We start from the raw sequence: 19911 nt of genomic DNA on the forward strand, positions 1-19911 counted from the left end.
GAGCTGAGGGTGGGGTGAGCTGAGAGTGGGGTGAGCTGAGAGTGGGGTGAGCTGAGGGGGGTGAGCTGAGGGGGGTGAGCTGAGGGGGGTGAGCTGAGGGGGTGAGCTGAGGGTGGGGTGAGCTGAGAGTGGGGTGAGCTGAGGGGGGTGAGCTGAGAGTGGGGTGAGCTGAGGGTGGGGTGAGCTGAGAGTGGGGTGAGCTGAGGGGGGTGAGCTGAGGGGGGTGAGCTGAGGGGGGTGAGCTGAGGGGGGTGAGCTGAGAGTGGGGTGAGCTGAGAGTGGGGTGAGCTGAGAGTGGGGTGAGCTGAGGGGGGTGAGCTGAGGGGGGTGAGCTGAGGGGGGTGAGCTGAGGGGGGAGAGCTGAGGGGGGTGAGCTGAGGGGGGTGGCTGAGGGGGGTGAGCTGAGGCCGTGCATCTCACAGTGCAGGAGGGGGGTCAGGCCCGTGTGCTCTGATCCTGAGGCTGTGCCACTGTTGTCACGAGTGGGGTACCCGTGCCAGTCCCCGGCAGAGCCCCAGAAGGACCCACTGCTCCCCACCCAGCCACAGCCACCCACCCAGTCCCTCGGGCAGAAGGTCGGGTGTCGAGTGACCCCTGGGCTGCTGCCACAGCACGCGACTGCCCTGGTCTGGGGTCGGGCCAGAGGGTCCGAGCAGGAGGCCTGTGCTGCTGGGGTGCCCAGGGCCGCCTCTACAGAACACAGAAGAGGGGCCCCCGCTGGACCCGGACGCACCCCCCGAAGAGGTCCCCAAAGGAGCCTGGACCCCCAGACAAGGCAGAGACGGGGTGATCGTGCGGCCGGGGGAGCCGGGCTGACAGCCCTGAGGCTCCTGCTCACACATAGCCCCGGGGACATCCGGACATGCCTGAAGAACCAGGACCTCGCCTCTGGCAGAAGTCAGCGGTCAGAGGTCACACAGGCACGAGACCCTTCGTGGGTCCCCTGTGACCCGGGGTCGCCGGGCTCGTGACAGCAGTAAGAGCCCCTGAATGGGGCCAGGAGACAGACTGAGTGAGAGGCAGAGAAAGGCAACGGGGCAGCGGGGACAGAGGGGCAGAGGGGATGGAGGGGCAGAGGGGACAGAGGGGCAGAGGGGATGGAGGGGCAGAGGGGTCGGAGGGGCAGAGGGGACGGAGGGGCAGCGGGGACGCAGGGGCAGCGGGTGGGGCCAGTCCAGCCAACAGCCCCGGGGAGTAACTGCCACCAGACTGTCTCCACCGGCTCTGAGCTTGACCCCCGGGGCTGGCGGCCGCCTCCAGGGCAGTGGAGACACCGTCACACGGTGCAGGACCCAGGGGCGGCTCAGGGGTGGGGGGGTCTGGAGGAGGCATGGTGGGGGGCAGCGACCAGGGGGTCTCAGGGGACTGGCAAAAATGTGAGGACCGGGCTCGGCCCAGCGCACACGGGAAACCTCACAGGCACACCGTGGCAGGCGGGCAGGGCCGGGAGAGCCTGCACACGCGGGTCTGCACACGCCCACCCGGGCCCCACCCCCGGGCTCGCCAGGACTGATGCCCGAGCAGAGGCAGGAGAACGCCCCGAGCACCGTGACCCCAAGCCGAAAAGAACCGAACGCAGACATGGGGGCTGAGCCTTAGCTGTGGGGGCTGCTGAGGCGACGCTGAAGACGGGAGCAGCGGAAGGAGACTATGGGGCGGACACGATGGCCACTTAGTACCCGGGCTGGACCATAACACCCAGAAGGAGAGAGAGAAAGAGGGAACGCGCCTGCCACAGAGGCAGGGGTGGGGGTGGGGGATAGGGGGTGGCGGGAGGTACCCTGGGAACACTGGTGGTGGAGAATGGGCACTGGTGGAGGGACGGGTACGCCATCATTGTATGCACTGTCGTCCCGTTGTTCATCGATTTGCTCGAGCGGGCACCAGTAATGTCTCCACTGTGAGACTTGTTACTGTTTTTTGGCATGTCGAATATGCCACGGGGAGCTTGCCAGGCTCTGCCGTGCGGGCGGGATACTCTCGGTAGCTTGCCGGGCTCTCCGAGAGGCATGGAGTAATCGAACCCTGGTCCGCCACATGCAAGGCAAATGCTCTTACCCGCTGTGCTATCATTGTACGACTGAAACATAATCACAAAGTTTGTAAATCTGTAACTGTATCTAAGTGATTCATTGAAAACATTTTTTAAAAAGAAAGTTTGCAACTGTATCTCATGATGATTCAATACAAAAAAAACAAATGGGAGCAGCGGCCCCCAGGGTGAGGATGGGGGGCCCCCCCAGCGTGTCTCCTGCACCCCGACCCTGGTCAGGCAGGTCTGCGGGCTGTCGCTGGGCCCTGACGCCCACCCGCCCCTGGCCCCTCCCGCCAGTGCTCCCAACGCGTGGCCAGGCTCTCTGTCATCTTGATGAGCCGCCTAAGTGAAGGCGACAAGCCCCAGAGGGCCGCCCCAGGGCCCTGACCCTCCGTTCCGCTCCCCGGGACGAGGCAGCCGTGGCGGAGCCGGCCCGGGTCACTGCCCACATCCCGGGGATGCCCGCGGCCACGGCTGGCGGCCCCTGAAACAGATGTGGATGGAGCCGCGTAAATCTCCTCCGTCAGCCCCTGCTCCCCGAGGGCCGGAGGTCGTCCTCACCGTGCCAGGCGCAGGGGAGGGGCCGGGCTGGGGTGCCCAAGCCCCTCACGGGGCACGCGAGAGCCCCGCAGCCCCTGCCTCAGGGGGGACCCCGGGCGGGCAGGTGGGGCCTGGCATAGCAGCGTCTCTCTGAGGGGGGCCGAGCCCAGCACAGGGGCCGTCACAGGAGGGGCCCGGGGAGGCAGACCCCGCCTTCGGGCTCGCTCACGGCCTGGCCGCCCGCGGGTTCTTCCCTCCCTCGAGCCCGCGCCTGCCTGCTGGAGCGTCTGGGCGCCGGAGGGACACGACTGAGTCTCGGGGACAGACTTACGGGCGGGAGCCCAGCCCAGGGACAGCACAGCGGGAGGGTGCTAGCCTTGCACGCGCTGACCCGGGCTCGATCCCCGCGCCCCAGAGGCGCCCCCAGCACCCCCAGGAGAGGCCCCTGAGTGCAGAGCCAGGAGGAAGCTGCCCGCACACAGCCCGTCCCTCTCCTCCACGGCCCCCCGGGGAGCCGCCTGCGGGTGCCCCCTGCCCGTCGCTCCCCCCAGGGTGGCAGCCTGAGCCGGCCGCCCCGTCCCTCCGTCCCGCCTCGTCTCCTCTCCAGGGCGACCCAGCGGAGCAAACAGATCTAGCACATTTAGAAACCCCAAGAGCTTCGGGGAATTCTGGCTTCTCTGAAACGTGCACTGCGGGAACCCTCGGGTCTAAACGGCTTCCGAGGCCCGAGTGCGGGCGGGGAGGGGACGCCCGTCCCGGCCCTGTCCCTGGAGGCTCCTGTTCCCCTCGGGAGATCATCTGTGCAGCAACTGTCCCCGAGAGACCCCCGGGCAGGGCGTGCCAAGGGCTGATGCCCAGATGCCACGTGCTAGGGAGTAGGGGTGCAGGAGAGCATCACCCAGAGCCACACACACACACACACACATAAATACACATACAGACACACATGTACACACATATACAGACACACAGACACACAGATACACAGACACACAGACACGCACAGACACACACACAGACACACAGACACAGACACATACACATACACACAGACACACACAGATACACACAGACACAGACACACAAACAGACACGCACATGCACAGACACACACACATACACACACATACATAGACAAACACGTACAAACACACACGTACACACAGACACACAAACATGTACACACAAACATGTACATACACAGATACACATAGACATACAGACACACAGACACAAACACGTACACACATGTATACACAGACACACGTACACAGACACACACAGACACACATAAACATGCATGTACACACAAATAATCACATGCACACACAGAGACACACACACACATCCTAGGGACTGTCACTTGCCATTTTCTTCCAGGAAATTTTGGGGAGAAAACCAGAAAAAACAAAAGCAGAGAAATAAAAGATAAATAGTTTCCTATTCTTGGAGCTAATGTCAAATTACCTGGAAACGCGGCCTCCGGGAGCTGGAAACGTGGAACAAAGTAGCATTTCATCTTCCTCCTCTGACAGCTCAATTTCAGCGGCTCCCAGGGCGGGCAGCGGGTGAGGGAGCCCCCGTGGGCCAATCCCGGGCGTCACGGGCCAGAGCGGCCCCCACGTGCACTGGGCGGCTGGGGGCTCCTCTGGGCAGAGCCGAGCCTCACCCCTCCCGAGGCTCGCGGTGCCCTGGGGCTTTGCTGCCACTCGCCCCCGCCTATGGGCACACCGCAGTCCTGTCAGACCTCACGCCTGGGGCTCCCGAGAGGGGACTTTAGGAGCAAGTGTCCCCGTCCCTCGGACACGCTCATTCCCATGGCACCGCGCCGGGGCGTCCCCAAAGCGCCAGAGAGATTTTAGCGCAATACTCTTACCAACACGCTGGCAGGCCCGTCTCAGACCCCAGGGCAACCCGGTCAGGCAGGGTCAGCCGGGCTTGCTGGGGCCGAGCTCGACCATCTGCCGGGGGCCCCGTCACGCTCTCGGGGACTCGCCCGCCCTGCCCGGGGCTGCTCTGGCTCAGGCTGGCGCTTGCCCGTGTCCCACGGAGCATTTCCCGGGCAGGGGAGTGATGCCGAGACGTCCCCAGGATGGGCTTCGCCCCCCTGGCTCCCTGCCACAGCCCCACGCCCGCACGGAGCCCAGTGACAGACAGATGGCCCAGACCCCGCAGGGTCAAGCAGGAACCGTGAGGACCCGGGGGCATCTCTCTTGCGAAGTCGCCCTGAGATGCCGGCCCGGGTGCCCCAGCCGCTGACCTCTGGACACCGTGCCAGACCAGCCTGGAAGGAGAAGTACGACTCCCAGCACAGTGCTCCCACACGCAGCTTCTCTTAGACCCCTGAGACGCTGCCTTTCGGGTCAGACACCCCCTTGGGTCCAGAGAGCCGGGAGCTCCCGCTGGACCCTGCCAAGGAGACCAACTCCTGCCCGATGGCCTGCCCCAGGCCACGCACTGGCCCGGGTCTTGCCTACGCCCCACCTGTCCTACCCCGCCTCTTAACTTGAAGCCTCCCGGTCACGGCAGGGCACAAAGGAAGCCAGCGAGAGGGTCTTGGAGCCCCCCTCAGAGTGGCGCAGGCGACAGAGGAAGTGAGACGCAGGTGTGTCTGGGAGGCGGGGAGTCAAGGGCAGGTGGGGGCAACGGCAACCTTCGGACGCAGCGACGGGGATACACCCAAGGGAGGCACGGCCCGTGGCCCCACACGCCCGGGAGCTGGCCGCCCAGGGCGGGAGTGAGGGGACGTGCTTAGCCGAGCAGCCACGCCCGGCTTCTCTGCCCACTCACGGCTGAGTGACTCTGGTCTGCAGACGACTCGGCTGGTGGCCCTGGGTCTGGGCGGGGAGGGGGCACGCAGCAACCGTGCGACTGGCCAGCAGGTGGCCTTCAGCTCACAGCTTCATCAGGGACCCAGAAAGGACAGCCCAGGAATCTAGGAACTACCGTGATCAGCTTCGTGCAAATGCGGCTCTAACTTTGGGGACACGTTTTCGTGGGGGTCTGTCGGGGCCACACCGACAGCGCTCGGGGCTGACGCTGGTGGTGGCCCTCACTGCTCTCTGGGGAATCATTCTCCCTCCCTCTCTCTCCCTCCCTCTCTCTCCCTCCCTCTATCTCACCCTCTCTCTCTCTCTATCCCTTCTCACTTTCACTCTTCTACTCTCTCTCCCTCTCTCTCTTGCTCTCACCTTCTCACTTTCTCATTTCCCCTCTCTTTCACTCTCTTACTCTTCCTCACTCTTGTTCTCTCTCTCTCTCTCTCTCTCTCTCTCTCTCTCTCTCATTTTTTAAGCCACATCCTATGGTGCTCTGGGCTTACTCCTGGCTCTGTGCTCAGGGATCATTCCGGGGGGGCCACATAAGGTGCTGGGGATAGGCCCAGGGTGACCACGAGCAAGGCGACACCTCCCCGCTGTCCTTCTCTCGGTATCTCTTTAACTCACTCCCAGTCACCTACTTGCTGGCGCCTCTGAGACCTAGGGTGCAGCCCCCACCCATGTCCCCTTAGGAGAGGGTCACCCAGCTCAGCGTGACATCAGCCCCCCCACACCCGAATGCAGACCCCAGCCCCACTCTCTGAGCTCAGCGCTCCGCTGGCCTCCGAATTTCCCTGTGACCTTGAAACACATTCCACGCGGTCGGTTCACAAGGCCAACTCATCTAATTGATTTCCAGAATTAGGATCTTCCGGAACCGAGTATTTCAAGATCAATCTCCATCAGGAGCCGATCAGACCTCGTGCGTGCGGAGGCCGGGATCAGCCTGTGGGGGCTTCAGCCCGTCTCCCGCCAAAGCAGCCTCGGGTCTGCTTGGACTTTCAGTGATCTCAGCCTCTCTGGAACATGGGCGCACGGGCACACACACGGTCATCCGCGCGCACACATACACACATGCATGCTCATGCACACACAGACACATGCACACATGTGCTCATGCACTCGTGCATGCACATAAACATACATGATCGTGCACACATATACACACACACATGCGAATCCACACATGCACATGCGAAGGTGAGGGAGGGGTTCTCCTTGGCAGGCAAAGCGGGGGGCACTGGGGAGCCCGCTGCTCTCCGCCTGCACCTACAGCCCAGAGTCAGGGCTTGTGAGAAGTGGGACTGGGGCAAGGAGAGGCGGAGCAGAAACACTACCGGTCTGGTGTCAAGGTCAGGGGTCAGAGACCAGGGGTCAGAGGTCAAGGCCAGGGTGAGGTCTGGGTCCCTCTGTAGCCTGGATCTACATCACTGGACTCTGCTTCTCCAGAAGATTCCACGCACAGGACCCACCCAGAGTCGACTCAGTGAGGGACCCCCACACTCTCCCACACTGCACGCTGGCATGGCGGGGGCCCGGGGGCCCCCTGAGAGAACCGGGGAGCACGTTAGTGGCTGGAAAATGGTCCCAGCACAGCCCCAGCAAGGCCAGTGCGCTGAAACGCTTTAAGCGCGTGGAACATTTCGTGGGAAATGTGTCCTCCAGGGTGATGAAACCCAGAGTAAAGGGGTGTCTGGAGAGCGCAGCACCACCGCGGGGTGAGGGCGCTGAGGGCGCCGCTGAACCGGCCCCAAAGCTGCTCGTGGGGACAGGACCCCCGAGCGTCACCATCGCTGGGGTCCTAACACTTCCTCCGAGAAGCCCACTCTGCCGCCTGGGGCACAGGAGGACCGGCTGTTGGACAGGAGCCTGCGGCCGGGCTCAGACACGGGGCGAGCACGCGGGGGCTCGGGGCGCCCGGGGAGCCCTGGCCCACAGCCCCCTCATCACTCTGCTCCCGCCCCTGCCCTGTCCACCCGCGGGCACGAGGGAGGGTCACAGCGGAAAGGGCTCCAGCTGCACAGACAGGCCCAACGTCTAACACGGCTCAGAAAACGCCGTTGTTCAGCTGCGGCCTGAAACCGGACAGGAGAGGGGGAGCCCCAGAGGGACTTTGGGGAGACCTCAGTGAGGCCACCTGGATCCAGACCCCGAGAAGGCCAGAGAGGCGGCCTCCTGGGGGGAGGAGGGAATGGACTACATCTCCCAGAGGCCTTTGCAGCCTCCTAGGAGGTAATGAACTACATCTCCCAGAGGCCCTTGCAGTCAGGTGTGGGCATGTGACCGAGTCCTAGCCAATAGCGTGTGAGAATGAGCCTCAGCCTGTTGGGATCTGGTTCTGTTCCCTCTGAGCCTTGCTCGCTGCTGGACCCAGAGCGTTTGTTCTCCAGTGCTTGCGTGAGGGTCCGCTCGGGCCGGTGCGATGAGGAGACCACCGCGCAGTCTGGAGGCTCACCCCGCCGGCCTCGGCGACCCCAGGGCGATTCCAGCAAGGGTCAGGCTTCGTGTTTGCACACGGCAGTGCTCAGGGGCTGCTCCCAACTCTGTGCTCGCACAGGTGTGTGGTGCCGGGGATCGAACCCGCGCCTCCTGCATGCGTCCCGGCCCAGCGCCGTGGGCAGAGCAGAGCCCTCGGCTGGAGAAAGCGCCTCCTTAGGTGGTTGTGCTGTGCTCGGGCGTGAGAAGACTGGTGGGACTCCAAGGGGCCCTTTGGCAGCCAGACTCAGACCCCCGCCCAATCACCCACCCGCGCGACAGCCCATCCTCCTGCGGGCCCAAGGCTGTGTTCGCCCCCGGGGGCCACCAGAACCCAGGTCCACCGACTGGGGGTGCTGAGACCATGGGAATGTGTTTTCTCCCGGCCCTGGAGGCTGGAATTCTGAAATCGGGGTTCGCGGCGCCACTGCCTTCCATGGCAGGGGGCTGGTGTGGCCGGGTCCTCGGCTGCTGGCCGTGTTCACGAGGCCCAGGTGTCCGTCCTGCCCTGGTGTCACAGACAGCCGCCTCCCTGGTCAGCGCCTTCAGATGACCTCACTTCTCCGTGATTTCAACGTCTTTCACAGGGCCGGAGTGATAGCACAGCGGGGAGGGCGTTTGCCTTGCTCGCGGCTGCCACGGGTTCGATCCCTGGCATCCCATAGGGTCCCCCAAGCACCGCCAGGAGTGATTCCTGAGTGTATGAGCCAGGAGTGACCCCCGCTCAGGTGTGGCCCCAAAGGCAAAAAAAAAATTTTTTAATTAAACTAAATGTCTTTCACAGAATTACATTCTGCGGGGCATGATTCAGCTCCGCCCAGCCACCACCTTCAGCCTGTGATTCTCGGCCCCATTTCCGAGTCTCTGTCTCATGTGGTCCTTCCTTATGACGTCGTGTGACTCTGAGAGGAGAGCACCCCCGAGGGCCGCACCTCGGGACAGTGACGCAGGCAGAAGCAGCCCCAGCTCCGATGCGATTCCAGCCCTCGTGGCTTACTGGGGTCCTCGGGAATTTCCTGTCTCGTGTGTTTAAACAGACTCTCACCCCGATGGCAGTGCCACGTGGCATTGCACGCCTGTCTCCCTCCAGGGTCCCTGCTGGCTCTGTGCCCGGTCTCCCTGATGCTACACGGGCCAAGGTGAACTGCCTCAGTGAGCCACGGAGAAAAGCCGAGGTCACTGTAACGACTCTCCGAGGGCAGTCACGGCGGGTAGTTATGGATAAAACCAGTATCAGGCACCAGAGCCATAGCACAGTGGGCAGGGCGCTCGCCTTGCATGCGGCTGACCTGGGTTAGATCCCCGGCATCCCATATGGTCCCCTGAGCACCGCCTGAGTGCAGAGCCGGGAATGACTCCTGAGCATCACCGGGTGTAACCCAAAATGCCAAAAAAGAGCCCAAACCATACCATCTGGGAGAGAGAAAGCAGACAGGGTGGGGTTCTCTCAGGGAAGTGGGGGTACAGGCGCACCCAGCCAGGGGGGACTCGCGCCGCCAGCACCGGAGCACCTGAGGAGAGCCGGTTCCCTTCCACCACAGAGCAAAGTCCATCATCTTAAATGAATGTGGCTAATTTGGATTTTATAGGCTTTATAGATCTGCGTTTAATTTATGAATGAGTTTTAGCTCGGTGGCGTCCGAGAGCAATAAGCATATGGCATTTATAGGTAGTCTCGTGTCTGCGTGGAGTAAATAATGCTGCGCCTCAGATTACTCCCGGATGATTTACGCCAGTGCCGGGCTTCGTGAGAAAATGTTCCCATCAAAGCCACCATCTATAACGTGTTCTCACTGAGCAGTGCCTCCCTACGCAGCATCATGCTCCGATCCGAGAGACCACGGGGAAGAGTTCCCCATGCGGTGGGAGAGGTGATGGGGAGCAGCCCAGCCGGCCCCTCTCCCCTCACGAGTGTCTGAGCAACGCCCAGCGGTCACCCACACAATGACAGCTCACAGAGCGTCTGCCTGGTCCAGCCAACGCCCAGAAGGACAAAACTCACTCACAGCCGATGGCCCAAGGCTGGAGACCTGTCAGCATGGCGCTGTCACGGGGATTTCGGGAGAGACATCTGGGGAGATGGCGCCTGCCGGGGGTCCCCCTGAGAGGGCCCACGGGCGCAAGGCAAGGGCCACCACTTGGGGGAGCATCCAAGGGCCAGATGGGGCGCAGGCGCCAGCCGTGGAAGCTGATCTACAGCGAAAGGGACCAGACAAGAGCAACAGGGCCCACAGCCCACACAGGCGAGAAGAAAGGGCTGGTGAGCAGGGGGCCCTCCTGACTTGGGCACAGCTCCGGTGACACTCTCCGGGGTCTGCACATCTGGAGCAACCGAGGGAGACCCCGTTGCGCGGCGCTGAGGGCGGCACTGAAGGACCCCGCCAAGTGTCCGAAGGGACTCTCGGATGCCCTACAGGGTGAGTCCTTTTCAGCCACCAGCAAGTCCCGCCAGCCTAGCAACACTGCCCCCGAACTATTGGCTATCGATTTCCACGTGAAGAACCTCAGGTGAACTCTGCGGACGGCAGCAGCTTCTTCAAATGGACCTGGCGGAATCAGGCCTAAGGATTTTCCATTAGGCAGAAATGAGAGAAATCCATCTTCTGATACCTCCGTGAAGGAACACCCCGGGGTCCCGGCGCGGTGGACTGGCTGGTTCAAGTTCAGTGAACAGGAAGGGCGATGGGAGAGAGGACGGTGGGCCGCGCTGCACGCCACCTCCACGGCGGGCTCCTTCCCTGCTCCGCCCCCCACCGCTGAGACTGAAGGGGGTGGTCTGGGCACCCGGCCGATTCTTACGGGGAGGGGCACCTGGACCACGACACGTGTCCACATGGAGCTGACCATGGCCAGGGCCCTCCGGAGGGATGGGTGGGTGCATGGATGGTGGGTGGATGGGTATGTATGGCGGGAGAGATAGATGAGTTGTGCAGAGATGTGTGGATGGATGGATGGATGGATGGAAGGATGATGGTGGATGAGTGGATAGTGGGTGGATGAATGGTGGAGAGATGGAAGGTAAATAAATGGATGGATGGTAGATGGCTGGTGGATGAATGAATGAATGAAGGATGGATGGATGGATGGATGGAAGGATGGATGGTGGATGGATGGATGGTTGATGGTTGGTGAATGGATGAATGACAGATGGATGGATGGGTATGTATGGCAGGAGAGATAGGTAAGTTGTGCAGAGATTGATGTGTGGATGGATGGATGGTAGATGAAAGGATGACGGTGGATGAGTGGATGGTGGGTGGACGAATGGTGGAGAGATGGAAGGAAAATGAATGGATGGTAGATGGCTGGTGAATGAATGAATGAATGAATGATGGATGGATGGATGGATGGAAGGATGGATGGTGGATGGATGGATGGTTGATGGTTGGTGAATGGATGAATGACAGATGGATGGATGGGTGGTGGATGGGTGGATGGGTGGAGGAAGGACGGATGGATGGGTGTGGGTGGTGGACGGTGACTAATGGATGTGTGACGGGTGGTGGGGAGATGAGCGGCGTATAGATGGAGTGTGGGAACACCCTGAAACCAGGCCCCACGCTGCTTCCCTCCTCCCCTGCTGGCTGGACAGATGGGACTCCTGGAAGCCACCAGCAGCTCTGGCTGATGACAGGCAAGTCTCCGGCACGTGCACAGCAGGCGCAGGTGCCTCTGTGTGCGGGGGGAGCAGCCCCCCAGGCCCGAGAGAGTGCTGCAGGACCACCCCCGCCCCTGCCCTCTGGGGAGAAGCAGCCCCTGGGGGAGGCTCCAGGCGGCTTTTCTGGATCTGGAAGATGGGGGAGGGGCTGGCCGGGGGCCTCACGGTGAGGTGGGGGGGGGTGACCACGTGGCCGTGGTCGGGCAGTGAGGCCCCAGGAGGGTCCCAAAGGCAATAACGGCAAAGCAAATTTCAGAGCGGGATCTCAGCTCTCCGGCCCGGCAGAGGCTGCGAATTATCATCCCAGCTGGCGTAAATGTCAATTCAAACTCCATTGATAAAACCATTCCGGGCTCTGATTGCTAAATTATGATTTCACGGGAGACAGAGGTTCTCTGGATAAAAGGCCCCGGCCCGAGTGGAGGCTCCATTTACCCAACAGCCCCTCCCGCCGGGCCGAGACACAAAGATCATTTCAACATTCGCCGAGACCTCCGGGTAACTGCAGATGTGGCCGCCCCACCCCCCAGCAGGTGTCGCGTGTAAACTGCGATCGTGGGCAGTCAGCGGTGGCACACACCAAGGCCTCAGCGGGCGATTTCCACGGGGCAGCAGCGCGCGCTGGCGCCAGGCCCTTCTTCCCTGAACGCGATCCCTGAGGAGACGGAGCCTCGTGGAGGCTGTCACGGGGGCTCCGGGCTGGACACCGGAGTCAGGTGCCCCCAGCACCTCCTGCCTGGGCGCCCCAGAGGACAAAGCGTGGCAGGAGAGGGGCAGCTGTGCCCGACGGCGAGGAGTGAGAGTGGGCAGACAGGAGTGCGGCGGGACATGAGAACAGAGGACAGACAGAAGGATGCGGCCGGGGCAGGGGCCGGGGTACAGGGAGGAGCCACCGGGCAGCCAGGGAAGTGCGTGGGTGGGGACAGGGCGCAGGCGGGACCTTCTGGCCCCTCGCTTCACTCCGTGGGCCTAAACTGGCATCAAATTCAGCATGTCCCGAGACTGAATAATACCGGGTGTATAGTGACAATTAACAGTCTATGATCTCTTCTGGGGGTCCCGGGGGTCCTGCCGGGAGCTGGGTGCTCTCGCCCTCCCCCCAACCCTTGGTAGGACCCAGAGCAGGAGGTATCGGCAGCGGGGTGCCTGCCGGCCCTGGGGGGGGCCTGGTAAGCTCGGCTCCCCTCCTCAGCAGGAGAAGGGACGGCAGACAGTCCATCCAGCTGCGGGGCAGTGAGTCCCTGGCAACACGGGGGGCGCCCGCGCCCAGGCGTGGGGGTCCGGCCTCTGTTCCTGAGAGATGCATTACCCGGCCTCAAGACCTACGGGCCACCGGCTGTCGGCTCTCCTCCTCCGCCTCCCCTGCCCCCTCTGAGGTCCACTGACCCCAGGACACTGATCCAATGTGGGGATGTGGGGACGAGGCCCCTCAGCCTGGGGCTCCAGCCGCAGGAGCACTGGGCCTACAGGAGAGGCAGAAGTCTCGGCAAAGACGCCTTCCAAGGGCCCTTGTCACTGTGGGCCCCAGCTACTGCCCCCCCCCCCCGTCAAATACCCAGTCCCCTGCCATACGCGCCATCCCATCATCGCCCTGCCCACCATATGCCCCGTCCACCGTCCACTCCGCCCACCGCACGCCCCGCCCCTGCCATGTGCCCCACCATCAAATACCCAGTCCCTGCATAAGCCCCGCCCCTCCCTTATGTCCCGCCCCCACCGTGTGCCCCGCCCCTCCCAGGGCAGAGAGGGCTGGGTTCAGTTCGGGTAAAACTGCCCCAAGTCCACCGAGACCCCAGGCTCTTCACTGTCCATGCACTGTCGTGCGTGGAAGGATGCACATCCCCCGCCCCCCACAGCAGTCAGGGTCTGCCCAAGTCCAGATGAGAGAACAGGGGGCGGGGGAGGGATCTGCCCGTGAGAAGACCCCGGGCCTGGGGAAGAAGCCCGGACCACCGCACAAGCCACTGAGGAGGCCAGGCTGCCCGACCCCCCTCGGTGGCCACTCCTCAGCCCGGCTGTTCCCGGCCCCCAGGACGCCCTGGTCTGCTGCCCTCCAGGAATTCTCTCAGTTGAGGGCCTTGGGCCACCGCGGGGCTCCAGCCAGGACTGGCCTCAGGCCGACAAGGGCCTCACCCACTTCCCGGCTCCCCCGTCTCCAAAACGCTCCATCTCCTGCGGTTTCCTTCCCTTTCTCCTCGCCCTTCTCCTTCGGAACAACTGCCGCTGAGACGAGGTGATTAATTTTACAGTGGGGCTCCCGCCGCAGAAACTCATCCCTGCAAACCCAGGAGCAAAAGCGAAGGATTTAATCAGCCTCTGGAGGCTCCGAGTGTCTGAGGCGCTCCCGAGCGGGGGCGAAGGGGAAGTTTCCGGACATTAAAGTTTAATGAGGGGCGCAGGCACGCACTCTGCCGCGCTGACCCCCGCCCGGCCTCTGCGGGAGCCCCCTGGGCGATCGGCATTGCCATCACGCTCCGTGTGCTGGGCAGGGCGGGCGGCAGGACCGAGGGGGGCTCTGGGCTTCGCGGGGGGGGGGGGAAGCGAGTCCTCCCCAGCTCGGCCCAGCGCAGACCCCAGTGGGAGGGAAGGAGCAGGGAGGAGCGGCTCTGTTGGAGAAAGATCGTCCAGGCCACAGAGAAGGGGCAGGGGCTGGTGCTGAGTTTCCAGAACCTTCTGTCTGCTGCACTGGCTTTGCCGGGCGCTAAGGAGCACGGCCGCAACTGCCCAGAGTGCCTCACTGACTGGAGGGCCAGGGAGAGGCCTCCCTTGCCAGCCCTAGGCCTGCTGTCCCCCGCAGTGGGGCCCCTGTGATGGTCACAGGGAAGGGACCAGCACTGGGTCCCACATCTACGGTGGGTGCTGTCATGGGCGAGGGGAGGTGTCAGTGCTTGGACTGCATCACACACAAGGCCTCAGGGCCTTGGCACGTGCTGCACACATGTGCACACATGCAGGCACACAGACACATACACAGATGCACACTCATACATGCTCATACATGCACACGAGCAGACCCACACATACATACACACATGCTCATATGTACAATGCACACTTGCACATGCACACACATAGACATGCATATTCACACATACTCACATACAATCAAGGCACACATACACATGCACATTCACACTCACACATGCTCACATACATGCAATGCATACATACGCATGTGCACATGCAAACACAAGCAGGCACCCATCACCTCAAAGGTTCTCCGCTCCACATTCTCTCGACTCCCTCCTCTTCTCTGTGTCGCCCAGAGAGCATCCCCGCAGCCCTGTCCGCCTCCCTGTCCCCATCCCCTCAGCGCCTCCACTCTGCTCTGACCTGCCTGCGGCCGTGGGGTGGTCTCAGGCTAGCCTTGTCCTACCCCGTCAGACTCGCAAACACTGTGGGGTGGGGAGCTCACAGCACAGGCTCCGTGGGAGGGACAGTCAGTTCACGCTGGAGAACTCGGTGACTGTCATTGCCCCCCAAAACCCTCCTTGTCTTCGGGGCGGGGGAAAGCACGGCTGTCATTTGGAGAACCCTGTATGTGTGCACCAGGACCCCAGGGTGCTCGGGGAAGCACGTGCCTGGGCCCCCAGAGCCAGCGACTGTGCCAAGGGCTGGTCAGCTCCCAGGCGCTGCAGCCCGGCTCCCCCGCCTGGCCAGCTCGGGTCAGTGTCCCACACTGGAGTCAGCAGCGAAGCTCTCAAAGACTCCTGCATCCAGGGTGCCCCCGACCACGCCACTCAGGCCCAGAGCTGCCATCTGGGGCCGTGCTCCAGGGTGGCCCAGGCCAGCGGCCACCTCTGGGCCCAGCCCTGACTGCCGATCAGAAGGGCAAGAGGGTGTGGAGCCCAGCCTGGTGAGGACTCGGCACCCAAAGCTCACAGAGGCGGCGGGAGTCCATCCCTTGCCGTAGGGAGCAAGGATGTGGGTGTGGGTATGTGTAGAGGGTGCGTCTGTGGGGAGACGGGAACAGCCGGGCGCGGGAAGACGCCGCCCGCCCGCCGGCTCCCGTTTATTCGGAGATGGAGCCTGTCCTGGGGCCTTCCCGCAGGACCACTGACCCTCTGCTACCCTCAATTAGTTAAAAGACGGAAAGCTGACGGCGCAGTGGCGGCCTGTGGCCTGCAGGGGGCGCGGCAGCCCCAGGAACGCAGCTTGGTGGCGGCGGCAGGCCCGAGCGCGCCGGACGCAGTCTGGGGGTCGAGGTGGGCGATGCTCTGCGGGGGGCTCGCTCGCTGGGGGACAGGCGAGCCTGCAAGGCCCGGCGCGGCACCGCGCTCCCCAAGGGGGTCGCTCCTGCAGGAAGGGCCGCACCCTGCTCCCCAGGGCAGGCCCAGGGGGCGCGGGAGTCCGGGCGCCCGCCAGGTGGCACTGCTGAGCTCCTGCCGCCAGCGCCCTTAGAAGGGGAGAGGGGCAGTCTCCGCCTGGGGACGCGCCCAGGGTGCAGGGGCTCAGCCCGACACACCCCCTCCTCCCCCAGCAGCCTGCCCTGGCTCCCCAGAGCCCACACCCGGCCCCAGAGCCCACTGCTACTGTCCGGCCAGGGGCTCCGGGGCCAGGGCAGGGCGGAGTCGGGCAGAAGCGGGCAGGAAGGGACAAGCAGTGGTGCCCATCTTTCTGCCCTGCGCCTGGCATCTGGGCACAGCTGGGCACATCCTACCCCCGTATTCACGGAGCCACCGGCAACAATGCGGCCTGCATCTCCCCGCCGGGCACGGGCCCTCGGCTGCGTCAAGCTTCAGGCGGCCCCAGAACTCGATCCCTCAGCAGCCCGGGCGCCAGGCGTGGCCAGTGCACGCTTATCACTGGGAGGCACGGGGCACGGGGCAGGCAGGAGGGCACACACCCCCTGCCCCCGCCCGCGGGCACTCTGTTTCCCCCGGCCCCAGGCTGCAGGCGGGCACCAGCAGCCGCTCTGAGACAGGTTGCCCCGGGCGGGGGCACGGGGTGGGCCGCACGGACACTGAGGCTCGCTGCGCCCGGCAGTGCCCAGGACAGGGCAGCATTAGGCCGTGGACGCGGAGGGACTGACCGAGGGCCCTCACCTGCTCCATCTCAGCGCCCCACAGAAGGGGGGCAAGGCTGGCCGCAAAGATGGGCGGGGAAGGGGCCTCGTGTGGGGCCAAATACGTCGAGCCCAGAGCTAAGCTTCTGCCTGATGAGAGCCCCCCGCCCCCCACACAAACACACACACACACACATGCACACACACACGCACACACACATGCACACACACGCACACACACATGCACACACACGCGCACACACATGCACACACACATGCACACACACGCACACACACATGCACACACACACATGCACACACACACGCGCACACACACATGCACACACGCACACACACATGCACACACACACACATGCACACACGCACGCGCACACACACACACGCACACACACACTCTGCGGGGAAGCAGCATGGGGCCTGGCCATGGTCGGCTCCACCTTCAGGGACAGCCATGTGGGGGCCAGGGGGACACACCCAGGCACTGGCCAACCCAGCCCCAGGCCTGCCCCGGCAGCAGGGACGTCTCAGTCGCCATCACCGTCTGCTCGTGGCGAGGAGGCGCAGGGTGGGGGGGGGGGGCTTCTGGGCCACGGGGACGGACCCACAGCTGCGACTTGCTCCCGCCCCCGAGACCCAGGCGCTGCAGCGTCGCACCCCCCAGAGCCCCCCCACCCCCCCACCCATGGGCGGTGAGATCAAAGCCCAGCAAGCAGCTTCTGATCTACGCAGGGAGCAAACAAGCGGAGAAGGGAAAGCCCCTCCCTGGGCCATTTCTTAAGTGACAGGATCAAACGGGCCTGTTGGGACAAACGCATTAATCTCCTCTATTAACAGCCGAGTGTCCCCGGAGCACACACGTGCCACCACCTGCGGACGCCTGCAACACAGGACATGGGACAGGCCAGGACCCAGCAAGGGGGTCTCCGTGCCCCTGGGAGCCAAGAGTCCAGAGAGCGACACGGAAGCGTCAGCCACGTAGAGTTTGCCGACGCTCACGGGCTTTAACCGGCGGCTCCAACCCGTGGCCTGTGCCAGTCCACAGAGAGAGGTGCGGGTCAAAGGACGTGGACTGAAGCCACGTGAGACACGGGCGAGGCCGGTGCCGAGAGGGAGGACAGGACAGAGAGCCGAGGGACTGTCCCCCACTCCGGTGAGAGAGAGCCCCAGATTCACTGCCACTCCCTGCACGGCGGCGAGCTGACCCTCACGGCTTCCACGGGGGACACGGCGGCCGCCTGCCTCCAGGGCCATCGGGCGGGAAACCCACCTGGGGACACAAAGACGCCGTCTGGGACCGAGCGCTGGGTGGAAAATCCGGGCGTCTGAATTCATGGAGGAGAAACGACAGCGCCGTGGGGGACATCAAGCTCTTCCTCCACCGGGGGCGGGCGGGGGCTTCGTCAGAACGGCATCGGCTCCCCACTGAGCAATGATCAGAACGGAGCGGGGCGTTGGGGCCGGCGCCGCCCACGCAGAGACCCTTCGGACCCGGGTGTCCCCCCACGCTGGGCTCCGGTAATAAAGGTGGATGGCGGGGACGCGGCTTCCAGCGCTGGGGGACGGCCAGACAAACGTGGTCGCCTCGTGGCCATGCTTCACAACGCCCCGGGGGTTCATTCCCGAGACGCCTGCGGGGACCGTGAGGTGGAGGCTGTCCCAGCCCCCAGGGCGGAGGCCATCTGCTCCTCCCGAGGGCTCCCCTGGGGTCTGCTGGGGATGGTCACTGCCCCGGTCTGCCCGAGGCTGCTGGTGAGCTGCCCCAGGTGCCTGGGGCTGGAAGCTGGGCAAGCCCACCCTGAACCCCCAGACTGACCATTCTGCCCAAACTCGCCTGCGCGGCTGGGAACAGCAGTGATTATTTTATACACCAAACATTTTTAATCCGCCTCTCCCGCATGGCCAGGCTGGGGCTGACGGATGAGAACACAAGGGTCCGGAGAGACAGGAAAGAGGCTTAAGGTTCCTCCCTTTGCAAGGGTTCACTCCTCATTCTCCCATGTGGTCCCCTGAGCCCACAGCCAGGGGTAAGCCCTGAGGGCCACCGGGGTGCTGGAGAGAAAATGAGAGAGACAGAAAGACAGAGACAGAGAGAAAGAGAGACAGAGAGAAAGAGAGACAGAGACAGAGAGACAGAGACAGAGAGACAGACAGAGAGAAAGAGAGACAGAGACAGAGAGAAAGAGAGACAGAGAGAAAGACAGAGAGACAGAGACAGAAAGAGAGACAGAGAGACAGAGAGAATGCAGGATGTCTATCTCTTTCCCTTCACCAAACTCAACAGAAGATCCTCAGGACCAGCTCGGGTCAGCCCAGGTCACCTGGCCTCAGGTGGGCTGGACAGTGGGGGCCACCGCGCTTCCCCCGACAGGTCTCCGGCTCTCAGGAGGAGCAAGCAACCCTTCCTGTAGAAACACCCACCCAGCCGCAGCCCCTGCTCAGAGGGGACCCCAGGTGCAGCCGGGTCCCCTGAGCACCAGACGCCCGTGACGGCCCCCTGGGGTGTTCCACGGAGGCTGCCCACACACAGCCCCCAAAGTGCACAGTGCCCCCCAGCCCCCCAGCACACCCTTCCTCCTGTGAGGCAGTGTGGTGGGGGCCATCACCTGTCCCCTGCTCCCACCGGACAGCCCTGAGGGTGCAGAGTGTTCCGGAGTCGCAGGCCGGCCCGGCCGCAGCTCGCAGGAACGATGGCGGGTCCCCTTGGGTTCTCTGTTCCACTCGGGGCTGCACCTGTGACGCTCAGGGCTCGCTCCTGGCTCTGCGGGGAGCACTCCTTAGCGGGCCTGGGGAAGCACGGGGGGATCCGGGAGTTGAACCCGGGTCAGCCGTGTGCAAGGGGAACATCCCCCGTCCCCTCCCTCCTGGAGAGCTGGGAATGCCCCCTGGCCGCAGGAAGAGACGCAAGGGGGTGGACGCAATGGGCAAGGCCAGGCACCAGGACCACCTCCTCGTGGGCCAGGGGGCAGGGAGGGGCCCATAGCCTGCACCTCATCTGCTTCCTACTGGGGAAACTAAGGCCAACTGCCTTGGTGGGGCCTGAACGGCAGGGACCAGATCCTGCCCCCTCTCGGGAGGCCAAGTCGTGAGCTCGGAGGCGGCTCACGCTAAGGTGAGGGGGGCCGAGGACACTCGGGCTCCTCCGTCCCCAGCCAGCAGGCCACGCCTCTCACGGCTGCCTTTTCATCGCCGAGACCCTCCCCAGGCGCCGCCATCCGGCCGTGGGTCACGGAAGGCCGGGCTCAGAGCCACCTGACGCAGAAACACGGGGCAGAGGAGGATGAGGGGAGCCCCGCCCACGCTCCTCTGCCCAAACGGGCCAACAGGCTCCGGAGGGAGGCGCCAGCTTTCACCGGGGCCG

The 19911-nt window shown here is 63.7% G+C and overlaps 1 protein-coding gene across 1 annotated transcript in view; it reads right to left on the bottom strand.

Moving 5' to 3' along the window:
* Window positions 1–19911, bottom strand: part of RBFOX1 (RNA binding fox-1 homolog 1) — a 1316266-nt gene that overhangs the window by 1266547 nt on the left and 29808 nt on the right. Inside the window, exon 2 of the mRNA XM_055136054.1 lies at window positions 4043–4064. The gene's annotated coding sequence lies outside the window, so the exon portion shown is untranslated. The remainder of the gene's footprint in view (window positions 1–4042; window positions 4065–19911) is intronic.

The sequence above is a fragment of the Sorex araneus genome, chromosome 4, assembly GCF_027595985.1.
Source record: "Sorex araneus isolate mSorAra2 chromosome 4, mSorAra2.pri, whole genome shotgun sequence".
Classification (NCBI taxonomy): Eukaryota; Metazoa; Chordata; class Mammalia; order Eulipotyphla; family Soricidae; genus Sorex; species Sorex araneus.